Consider the following 13,070-nt stretch of genomic DNA (forward strand, 5'->3'; position numbering starts at 1 on the left):
CATTCTGTCTGCTGATGGGATGGGGTGGGGAGTGAGTTACATTTCATCTCCATTAATTTGTGCATTGCTGGTGACTCACTGGCCATCTCTGCCTAATGGATTGCACAGGATATTGTGTTTCACGAAGCAGAGATATTTCAGACATTATTTTTTTCCTGTGACTTCGACTCTCACAGCGGTTCTGGGCACAGTTGACGCTTCCATTATAGGAATAAATGAACAATGTGCAGATAAGTCTGCAAGGGCAACCCATCCCCTCGTCTCTAGATAGTTTGCTTTTAGTAGACCTCTACGAAATGACTGCATTAGAAGACGCTTTCCACTGAAACCATATGTGCTGTCACTATGATGATGAGAAGCACATCGTATTCTGTAGCCTGGAGCAGGGCATATGTACACCAAGCATGCTTCACAGGGTACAGTCATCCTAATGAGTGCCAAGCTCTGAAGAGTGAGCCGAGGCTTTTTTACTCTTAGCCTTACTTTCTGAAGTACTGAATGAGGTTTCAATTAGCATAAAATGCAATGTGTGACCATGCATAAAGTTCTCATCTCAAATAAGATTATGGCTCTTGGGTTGTGTTTATTAGTTAATGTTCTACTAAAAAGTTTTCAAAAATTTACTGTCAAGGCCCTGATATACTTAAAATTGAAGAACAAACATTTTTTTGTGACATTGATTTTGTCCAATCAAATGCTCTCTAGTAGCAAAATCGAAATAAAATACCTTCTGAAGTTCATTCATGTTTATTTTGTGCTATAACCAGTGAAGTGGAAGAGATGTTCATTTCACATTCCACTTGAACTGAGGCACACTACAGTGATCTCGATCTGTCACAACACGTTAAAGAGCCACAAAACTGTATTTATTGTTTGAATTTGTTAAAAAAATGAAAACATTTGAAACATTTTATGTCTCATACCAGTAGTAAGCTGTTCTATCTTGTCTGTTGGCGTGTTGTCAGTTACCCCTTTACTTTACAATATATTTTTCACTGTGTGAGAACGGTATTGTTTGTTGGACATAGCAACAGTACCTGGGGTGGGAGTGGGGGGGGGGTACTTTGCGAAGGGTCAGTTACAAGTATGTCGTGTTCAAGTGCTTTGTCCCTGAGAGAACAAAATTAATTCAGTGTGGCAGCTTTATTCTTACCTATGTCTTGGGGAAATATTATTAAAGCCAAAATGTATCAAAGATATTTAGTCAAAATCCAATGGATTGGATTGGATCCCATTAATTAACAACCATATAAACATACCCTCTCCATTGTATACATTCACTCCGCTATCTAGATAGGCAGCTTTCTGACGATTGCAGAACTTAGTTTATATAAATGCTTTTGCGATGGGAAATAAATACACAATGCATTAGGCTAAATTATATACCTAAATAAACTTGAGAGGGCAAATATCTGGTAAATATCTTCCCTCACAACAGTTATCAATTATTCTGTGTATGCATAAATTTTGATGTGAAATTGAGTTGTGATCAAACATATGGTCCCCAGTGGAGAAATTATTCTCAGAAGGCTGTGACCATCCCTAGAGTTGGTCTTAGTCAATTCAGATGAGGAACATTCAGTACAGCAGAGGGGCATGAATAAATCGCATGTGCCAGTGGTCTTTGTTTGTGTCGTTGCGCAGATGATTGATAGCCGCTGTCACAAGCTTAAAGGCCCGTTCCCATTCTCCCTAGTTACCTGGAGTTGCTATTGATTTGGAATCATAATGACTGTACAGCCATCTTTAATTTATTAGCTTGGCTGATATGAATATTTGATGTTCCCAAAGGGATATTTCAGCACCTAAGAAGGAGAATGGCAGGGTGGAACATAGGTGCTGATAACGGTTTGCCAGAGCGAGCCGACAATCTCTTGATCTTGAGATGAAAAAAACGAAAAAGGACTCGGGCAAAATCATAATGCATCATTCTTTATTGACTAGTTGAAAAAACATAACATGAAAATAAAAGTTTAGATTGGTTGGTCCCTCAAGGCTAAGTAGATCTAGAACAAAGAGATCCAGGTAAACTAAACAAAATGTTCAGAAATCTTGCCTCGCTTTCTCTTTTTAGTTGTTTTTTTCTTTAAATTAGTAATTAGTCAAGCAGATTTTTTACAGATTTTTTTTTTCTACATGGCAATTTGCACATAAATATATTTTCTCTTTCATCGAAATATAGTCAGCAATAGAAATAAACCTTTTTGTCCATGGAAATATGGCAAAAAATCTCATTAAGTCAGCGAAGCAGAACTTCTAAAATAACAGACTCCTTAAAATACTTTACAATATTTTAGTACCGAGTCTACTTCTTTTAATTATCAGTCACATTAAAAATATCTGTCATTTGAAGTTTCATTTTGGATCTGCTAAACAATAATTTGTCATCACATGCAAATCTATACACAGTAATATTTCAACTGACAGGCTGTTTGATTGTGCACATACTGTAAGGTCCCCAACTAGGTTTATGTCTAATCCAAGACATAGACTATTCTAGTGCCTGCACTGGGACCTCATTGTGCTTATATACAATTCTACTTTCCAATGTAAATATTTCACTGTCCATGACATGTTCTGGATTACAGTTAATTAAAATCAAGGACTGGAATTGTAATCGCTAAAATACTGTAGGTGTACATGTATTTGACATACAAGTTACAGATTCCTATTTCTGTTTGTTTTCTATTTTTTATTAATCTCTATATGGTAATTTGGTCTGTTCTATTACGGACAAACTAGGATACAAGAAATAAGTGCTCTACTGAGATCTGGCCATAACAACTGTTTACCTAATGTTACGGTTCATCCAAAGATGGAGAATCTGGCATCATTTATGCACCCTCTTCATTCCAAAAATTTATCTGCCTTTCATGTGTTGAACACAAAAGAAGATATTTTGAATAATTTTTCAACTGTTTTTGCTTATGCAATGAAAGTCAATGGGGTCCAAACAACAATGTTCGGACCCCACAGTCTTTCACTGCATGGACTTTTTTGGGGGTGAACTATCCCATTAAATGTTAAACACAGAGGAAGGCACCATATTAATCATGTGAGATGGTCAGTATGTTTCATTTAGCCAGAGACAATCAATCAACAATTTGAGCTAGTCTGAAGCTCTTTTTTTCTCTGGCATTGTTAATTACTCCATGCACATACATCAGTCATTGTTCACCTAGATAATGAAAGCCTTTTAATTCTAGACAGGGCACTTCAGATGCACCCTAAATATTACATGTACCCTTTATAGAACTACTCGACAGCTCAAGACAATCACCCTAAAAGGCCACAAAACAATGTGAGCCTTCATAGACAAGGACTGTGGATGCTAGCCAAGGGTTTTCTTCATTACATCAAGAACCTCTATCACCAATGGCCTTTTCGCTCAGATTTCTCAAAGATACACTTTCCAACACATCACAATTGAGAATCCGCCAAGGGCAACCTTTTGTTTGCATGCTTCCAAGAAGATCAAACCCATAATCATCAATATAGAATGCAACACGTAGCTGACAGGCGGGAATACTAGAATTCCATTTCATTGGAATAATTCAGATCAACGTGAATGGTGGCATTTGTACCGAGATTCAACAGTTGCTTTTGCTAGGCAGTGGGATTTGCTTTAAATGATTTTAAATAACGCTTCTGTCCAAAGGCAGCTTATGCAGTCATCCACCTCTAGGGATTCTTGTCTTGGTAATTTTCACATAAAAGTACTGTTAACTAACACACAGAGCTCATTTCGTGAAATACATGCAGGAAAAGGCATGCCCTTCTCATAATGAAATTCATAAAAATTTCTCAGGCCTGATTCAAACCCTTAGAGAGGAATATCTGTGGTCATTATTTTCCAGGATTGTCTTTTCTTTCTCCGTTTTCCAAACTGTTGTGTTTTAATGTTTTATCTTGGTATTACCTGACAACAGTTTGGCACTGTATTCTCAAAAAGCGTTCTGTCTTTTTTTCATTCTCACAGATATGATCAATTATACAGAACAGATTACACACTTAAAAGATGAAAAGCACAATAATAATAATAATAATTCAATGGTCATGAAATTACAGTATCTCACAAAGAGGCAGTTTTAGCCATTCAGTGCTTCAATGGTAAAATAACACTATTAAATGAAAAGGACAGTTAATAATGGATTGCAAACAAATTGGTGGGGAACAAGCTAACACGGCTAGTGATATAGTGCAACTATTACCATCTTATTTAACCCAAATTATAAACACTGTGAAGTTAAAAGGGAAAAGACTTATGTTTATGTTTGCTTAGGAACTGGCCCAATGCCATGGTGTTTCAGATATGCTGTTGTTTTTGAAATATGGGTTATGTGACATATTTAGGCATGTCTACCCATACAAGGACATTTCTACAGTTTATTCCATGATGATTCCATTATGATTTATAATTGATAGCATTTTTTTCTAAAATCTTAAAGCAGGTTCAACCACACAACAAATTCCCAGAAGCTAATAATAAGTAGTATTGAGTATTTTACAACTTCAGAAACAAAACATAATAATCGAATGAAGGGCTAGCTTGTACATTTAAAAACAAGTGAAAGAAAATAATATTGATTTGGGTCATGAACAGACATCCGGATAGGAAGCATTGCAATATAATTCATGCAATTACAAATATAATCAATCTTAAATCTAATAGCACCCAATTTCACAGTGGATTACCTAGTGCAGAGGAAATATTGGCTTTTGAAGTCAACAAGTAGCTAAATGGAGAGCTTTAATAACAGACTTTGACATTTCATTTGTTTAAGACTTGGTGCATTGAGCAACATGAGGTATGAGCCTTAATTGCCATTTATTTAACACTGAGCATGGAAGAAGCGTCTCTACACCACTGGTCTAGGACATAATGAGAATGATTTCCTCACCATTTAAATGACCAAAGCAAACCTGTTTCAGATCGGAGCCAATGTCGATCAAAACTTTGGACCTGTCGTCGCCGTGAAGTGTTCTTGCATGAGGTGATGAAGGGAGCCACATGCTACACTGGACTGTGATCAGGGGATGTGTAGGTCACAGTCACTGCACTACACTCGGGCGGTTCCCTGGTCCTGCGGAGATCTGAGTACAGCCGCTCTTCGAGGCTTGCCGCTAGCTTGTCGCTCAGCTCTTCTGTGATTGTCTGTGGGCCATAGCTTGTACATTTCGGTGTACGTTCATCAGGAGGCTCAGGTGGTGGCAATGTTTGCCTAGAGTTCTCCTGGCCCACCGGCTGCTCTCCAGAAATGTCAGTCATTGGAGGGGGTTGCGATTCCTCAAGGGTTTCCTTTTCATTGATGGTTCCACTGCTTCCGGTGCTGGAAGATGTTCTTTTCTTGTCAGGATCCACATCAGTTGCGGTATCCGGATCTGCCTTGGGTGTTTCGGGTGTACTGGTTGCACCTTCGCTGTTCTCTTCATCAGGTGCACTAATGATTCGTGGGAGTGTGCTGTGGTAGCTAGTCTCTAGAGGGTAGTTGACAGTTTCGCCACGTCGGAGCGGAGCGCGGTACCGGTCAAAAGAGGATTGGAAGCGCTGGCCTGGATCGCTGTACTGTTTGGAGCGCTGCCACTGCTTACGCAGGTGCACGCGGGAGCGATGCTTGGAGCGCAGTGGAGATTCCTGCTGATCGAACTGTGGGTCATGCCGCAAGAACTCGTGGAAAAGTGCGTCGGTTTTCTCATCAATGCTGTAGTCACGCCGGGAAAAGAGGGGGGGTTGAGGTTGAACGTCGCTTTGAGTGAACATTTGGCCATAGGGGGACCACAGCATGGTGCTCTCGTCCTTTTCCACTCCATCCACCCCGCCGCTGGCCCCCGCTGGTTCCTCTTCGAGTTCTTCATCCAAGATGTCTGTGTCGAAGCTCTCGCAAACGGTCCCTTTGCGACCAGAACTGAAGAAGTGCCTGCGCTCCACGGCGGAGCCATCCTTACTGCTACTGCTGCTACCAAACAGTCGCAACTCCTCGGGAGCACGCGAAGGTGCTTCTATCGAGGCGTAACCGCTGTCCATTTGGAGCAACTTACGGTTTCCTGGCTCTCCGTCACTTCCCCTTTCTGAATCGACACTATCCTGTTTGCGACCTTTCTCTGATCCCTCATCTAGAGGCAAGTCCGCATCCCCCTCCATCTCATCCCCAATATCCTGCGAGGGGTACCTAGGCAGCCCTCCCATCTCAGTCTTAACCCCTAAAGAGCACACGCTGTCCACGTCACTACGGACAGAGTCTTTGTCATTGCTGCTGCTCTGGTCAGACGAGACATACCGCTCAAGGGAGGCTCGAAGAGTCCAGATATCACGGTACAAGGTCTGAGGTTCTAAGCTCTCCTGATGGTAGCCCATTTCAAGACTCTCTTCCGGGGGCTCAGAGGTGAGGCCAATCACTCCGGGACCCATCGCTCTGCTGCAGTTGGGCTCCACCATCACCTCCACCTTTAACCTGAAGAACAGCACAAATCAAGCTTGTCAAGCTCATTTTCTTAAATATAGTAAGTATTTCTTTAGAATATGCCGCAGTGAAGCACAACATTTGTTTTGTCAGTCTGGTTTTTTCAAATAAATTTTAAATATAATACATTTTTGTATACTGTCCATGTCCAGAAAGGTAATAAAAACATCATCAAAGTAGTCCATGTGACATCAGAGGGTCAGTTAGAATTTTTTGAAGCATTGAAAATACTTTTTGGTCCAAAAATAACAAAAACTACGACTTTATTCAGCATTGTCTTCTCTTCCGGGTCTGTTGTGAGCGTGTTATGGTAGTGATATCTGGTTCCCGAACAAATCACTCAATGTGACCAGATCTTCTTGAAACAGTTCACCAAATCAAACTGAATCGTTTGAAACGGTTCGCGTCTCCAATAAGCATTAATCCATGAAAGACTTAAGCTGTTAACTTTTTTAATGTTGCTGACACTCCCTCTGAGTTAAAACAAACCAATATCCTGTAGTAATTCATATTAAAAATATATTTAATGTCACTTGGACCACTTTAATGCATCTTCGCTGAATAAGTGACCCCAAACATATTAGGTTTGTTTATTTTCCCTTCCGTTAAAGCTTGGAGTCCAGATTCAGAAATGTTAAAACAGATGCCTCCATTAGTGCACAGATGGTTGTGACTCACTCTGTGATGGTTAATTTGAGACCAGTACACAGCAACAGAGACAGGAAAGTCAGTTGTGATAGGTAAGCAAATATAAACAAATATACCGTAATTCCTCAAATAAAAACCGGTAGTCAAATAAACATCGGGCCTCTGATAGTGGCCGGGGCGGGGTCAAAACAGACAAATAAAGGCCGGTCTTAAAGGCCGGGGGGAAATTTGTGTTGCAGAGCCAGATAACTAACGTACACGCCCACTGCCGGAGCGTTCCTCGTTCTCGAGTCAAGAACCGGTTGCATCGGTTTTCGGATCACCAATACACTGAACTGAGAACAGTTTCTGTCGGATGCATCCGATTTGAGAACCGAGGATCTGATTATACTGCGCATGCGTGATTCAGCGTGAAGCAGACTGACAGAGAGCGCGTCTAAACCGAACTGATTCTTTTGGTGATTTATTCTGAACTGATTCTGTGCTAATGTTGTGATCTCTGTCCTGGAACGCTATCGCTTTTAATTTAAAACGGTTTATTTAAAACAATTATTTATCAAAAAGATGGAATTAGAAATAAAGGCCTGCCTCTAATAATTCAAGAAAACAGCTTACCAAATCTAAAGCAAAGCTTTATGCACTGTAAGCTGATGACGCCATGATAAGTCAATGCGATCAGCGTGCTGAGATCAGTCCAGCATGGAATGAGGTCTGCTGTATGAGGTGTGGTGAGGCAGATGGTTGCTATAGCAAATGCATGGGCGAAGCAATTAAAGATACCTGCCGAGGGAGGGTGGGGGTGTGGAAGGTGGGGAGAGAAGTCGTGGACTAGGCCGGGTGGGGCAGTAGGTGACATCCTTGGTGCGAGCGATGTACTGGATAAGGTCAATGTGATGGCTGTCATGATCCTCCTGGTCCATGCTCTCGCTGGCTGCACGCTGCCGCTGGAACTGCCTCCGCTTGGGGGAACCTGTGGGGACAACGTGAATTTTGTGGCATCATCAATAGAATCACAAAGCAATTTTTATGCTAACATGAAGTAAAGTTTTCACATTTCAGATTTTATTGTCAACAAATATTTGGTCCACCAAAAAAAAAAAACCTGTATATGCCAACTGTAGTTGCAAATGCCATCATTACCAACAAAGTTAAATGATTTCTAAAAAAACATATTTCCATTAAATAAACTGTAGATAGCATTTGCTTTGATGCGTTTGGTTTAAACAGCTCGTTCAGACTTTGGAGCATTTTGTTTTGTAAATGAGGCACAGTGTTATGGAGAAAACATTTGTTGAAAAATGAAGCATATTAGATCTGACTGCAGCTGCATCAGTATGTAAGTAAATGATTTCTAGTTGCTTTGTCTGGAAATGACCGTTTTATTTTAATAATGTCGTCATAACATGCAATAGCGAGGGGACGTTGATACTGTTTCAGATGCAATGACGTTCAGTCGTAACATTGGCCGATAACTGAGGAACCCTTAAAGCTGCAGTTTGTAACATTTTGCACTCTTGCGGTTAATAAACAGAACTGCGTGCATCTTACGGAAGAACATTTTAGCCGGAGCTACTACTCTCTGTTTATGTCTATGGCGGATCACTTGGGTATTGGGCTACTCCGCAGCGGTACCTACCCGAACCTACCCGTGTAAATAGTATGAATATAAACAATTATTATAGGTCTACCAAAGTGAATCAGGACAAGCCAAAAACACTGTTTCAAAAATGGATTCATGGTGTACTCGCTTATTATAGAAATTTTGTCAATTTTGAACACAAAAAAGTTACGGACTGCAGCTTTAAAGGAACCACTCATAAAAGCTGTTTCTGGGAGAGGTTCAGAATGAGGGTTGAAAATAATAATTTTACCACATATTTAATTGTTTGTTTGAACAAAAACTATTGGTTTCATAGGGTTAAAGTATAAAATAATTATTGTGAACATAATTATTCATAGTTCATTTTGCAGAAATAGTGTTTATATAATAGCGTTTTAGTGGAAAAATATTGAATTGTGAATAAGTTCATTCTCACTTATCACTATGTTATCTCATAGTTTTGATAAGAATCAAATCATATCCAGTTTGGTGGCTGAAATAGCTGATAGACAAATTACTTTTAACAATCTCACATTTCGTCTGGCTCCATGTTGATATATAACTGGGTTCTCATGAATTAAAATATAAAATAAAAGTAATATAAAGATAACTGTAAAATAATGCATAAATAATTAAAATTATATTTATATAATTTGCCTCTAAATCTATTATTATTATTTTACGTTTATTTTTATTTTTTACCAAGAAAGATTAAAAACCTTGTTTTACAGGAGTGTCCTGGCCAAGATAGATAGCGAAATGTAGACTTATACATAAATACAGCACAAATAAGATCAACATAACATATGGAACATGAAAAACATTTACAATTCATTAACTCCTCTTCCAGTTCTCGAATAATGGATTCCAACCTCTCCTCTTTTGCTTTCTAAATGTAGTGCATTAGGTTTTAATGCATTCAGAAAACATAATTAATATATTAACATTATAACATGTATCTTATTTGTTACCCTGGGCATTCAACAGTGAAAATCTGTTATATGGAGAGCATAGTTTTTATCATGACCGTATTGTTACACCGAATAAAAAACACTGAGCATTTGAGATGCTCATTTTCACTGTCTCTCATTAAAAAAAGAAGAAGAAAAGTTTGGATTGGAAGAGCCATGCGTCATCCGGCCATCTGCTGGAGAGTAAGTCTTGGCTCTCAGATACAGCAGCTTCGTCTTGGCTGAGATAATATTCTATAGTCTGCTACACACACACACACACACACACACACACGGACAAAAGCCAAACCATTTCTCTGCTCCATGCTACATGAAGGCACTAAAACTCTATTAAGGTCTTCAATCATTTTTCCAAGGTAATACACAATGCCGGGGCTAAATGAAAAGCAAAGAAACATTCAATATTGCTTTGCATCCCCTAAGGCTAGGAAACTGATCGCTTCATAGGTTCATAACACTGTCTGTACTTTCCACTCACACTTCCTTTCAAGCTGTCAGACCTGAGAGGATAAATCCGGAGATATTTTACAGTAATGCTTATATAATCAAACAGCAGCATTTAATTAATTCCGTCCCATCAGCTACACCATGCACTTTGTCATATTTAAAACACGAGGTAGAACAATATCCCACTTGCCCTATCAGAGGATTTTTTTCATGTCAATGAAACAGTATAATAAAAGTTTGATAAAATTAAGAGAGGAAAATGAGATCACACCATTGTTAAGTACATTTGAAGAACAATGGCAGCCTCTGCAAAAAACTTTTCTTTTAATACATTAGTTATTTTATTTAGCAAGGGTGCATGAAATTGATTAAAAAAATGACAGTGAAGACATTTCTGATCTTACAAAAGTTTTCAAATAAATGGCGTTCTTTCAAACTTTCTATTTATCAAAAAATTCATGGTTTACAAAGACAAAGATACTAAAAAGTAAACACTGAAGACTGGAGTAATGATGCAGAAAATTCGGCTTTACCATAACAGGAATAAATTATGCTTTAAAATATATTAAAATAGAAACACTGATTTTAAATTGTAATAATATTTCACAATATTACTGTTTTTGCTGTACTTTTGATCAAATAAATGCCCCAAAAGCACAAAAAAAAAGATTTTTTTTTTATGGTATTGTATGTTTAAGTACAATATTTAAATTGTAATATAATATTTAATGATTTGTCTAATTAAAAATAATTAAATATTCTAAAGCTTCTAATTAAAATGCACTGCTTTAAAAACAAAACAAAATACTCTAAAGCTAATTATAGATTAAGCACTGATAAAAACAAAAATATCTGAAAACTAAACAGTTTTAAAGTTGGTGTACACGATGCGATTCTGAAGGTCAGAAGGTTGTGAGGCCTCGCACCTTTTATCTGAAAATCGTATGGAGGCAGTCACACATTTAGTACGATTTTACAAACTCTGACGTAAAAGCATTACGTTTCGCGTCATTCATAAAAATAGGGATTCTGAAGATGAAATAGTTTTCTTTGTGGCAGCTATGGCTAAAAAAAAAAAAAAGAAAAGAAATGAAGACATGGCAAAGAGAATGGCTGAAAAGCAAAGAAAAGCATGGACTTCCTGTTCTTCATAAACAACTCGAGGTGAGAAGGCTATTTCTAAATTTCTGCTAGTTTTTATGTAAATACAACAGGTATATTCATTCATAAAGCTGAACTGCAAATTTGGGACAATTTGAAAAAATAAAAAAACCTTTTTTACTATATATAGACTATTTATAAACATAATATGTGGTATTTGTCTTCCTCTGATTGGTCAACTTCAGATGGATCGCCAAATCATCTCGTTCAGTCTCATATACGCCACCAATTTAAACTGACAGTGTCCAAATTTTTTAGACATGTTTGACAATTATCAGGAAGTTGGGAGATGCTCGTAACATTCACAGATCGGCCCGTAATTATTCTCACACGGTACGGGCCGTGACCATAGACTGTAAAAAATATGGACGTAGTGTCCGTGACGTCACCCCATAGACTCCTCAATAGCGGTTTTGAAGCCTAAAGTGTGCAGAGCTGGCCGTCGCCATCTTGGCAGCGCGTCACTGCGCGACTCTCCCGGAAAATCAAAAATGGGCAAAAAGGCGGGAGCTGATTGCTGAAGCCACGCCCACCTAGCGCGATGGCATTGTCAGCAGCGGCAATCCACCTGTCACTCAAGTGGCCACGCCCTAATTATGATGAAATTTAAGGCTTAATATAATTTAAATGGATGAGTTATAAAAAAATTCACCCCCCCTCACAGTTGTCATGAAGGGCAAAATTAGCAATATAGACCAAAATAATTTTTTGAACCAGGCTATAAACGTTTTTTTCTGCTGTAAAGTTGGGCATTTTAACATGGGGACTGACTCTCTTCTGCAGCCAGCCTCAAGTGGCCAGTCCATGAATTGCAGTTTTAATCACTTCCTTATTGGCCTCATGAGAGAGAGTGGGAGGTTGCCGCTCGGCCGTGACCATGCCAGCATCTGAGATTCTCTCTCGAGAAAAAAATATTGTCTGCGAGCTCGTACAACAGCAAAAAACGCACCGTGTACAACCACTTTTTAATCAGTATTAAAAAATTCAGTTGGCTTTAGATTTAAGAATTGTTTTTTTAAACAGCATGAAATAGCAATACCTCTGTAAAATGAATGTCTCATCAGCACAGCCTGTTTATTTGTGATGAAACTAGCGCCCTACATTCACACCGGATTCTCTCTTTAATCTGCTGCCAGCTCCTGGATGTGTCACTGACCTCTCATGTCTAGACTTGAAGCTCTCTGGCTGCTGTCGAACTTCCACTTCTTGATCTTGAAGTAGGGACTCGCTCCCTCCAGGCTGGCGTGTCGGCGGAGCTTGGTGAAGAACTGGAGCATGGAGCCCTGTGGGACCCCGCCAGAAGAGGACAGGGCCATGGATGAGGCCGACGCACACTCTCTACCATTACCCTATGATGCCTGTGCTCCTCCCGACTCCTCCTCTGACCTCCATCTGTTTGTGTTCGCAAGATTACATAAATGCAATACAATCGGATGATCTGCTGTATGCATTCAGCATGTGTTTGTGACTCAAATGAACTTTGAGTTGTCCGTTCACTTGGATTGTTGTGTGTATCGTGATGTGTCAGTGGGTGAGTGTTTGTGACTCACTAGACACGGGCTGGACGGCACAGGACCGGCCGCTGTGATGCTCTCACAGAACGTGGTGTCCACAGTGGAATTGAGAGCGTCGCCAGGAAGGGCAGAGCTGGGACTCAGAGTCCGGCTGGTCAGGGCAGTCTGGGGCAGTGAAAATATTGGTGGCTGTCCATGTGACAAACACAATGGGCGGTTATTATTTTGACAATAATAAGAAACCTGATTAACCATGATGCCTCGTACA

The 13,070-nt window shown here is 39.4% G+C and overlaps 1 pseudogene; it reads right to left on the reverse strand.

Moving 5' to 3' along the window:
- Nucleotides 1-1,912: 1,912 nt before the first annotated feature.
- LOC113040030 (voltage-dependent calcium channel beta subunit-associated regulatory protein-like) lies at nt 1,913-13,070 on the reverse strand (annotated as a pseudogene).

This window comes from Carassius auratus, chromosome 22 (assembly GCF_003368295.1).
Source record: "Carassius auratus strain Wakin chromosome 22, ASM336829v1, whole genome shotgun sequence".
Lineage (NCBI taxonomy): Eukaryota > Metazoa > Chordata > Actinopteri > Cypriniformes > Cyprinidae > Carassius > Carassius auratus.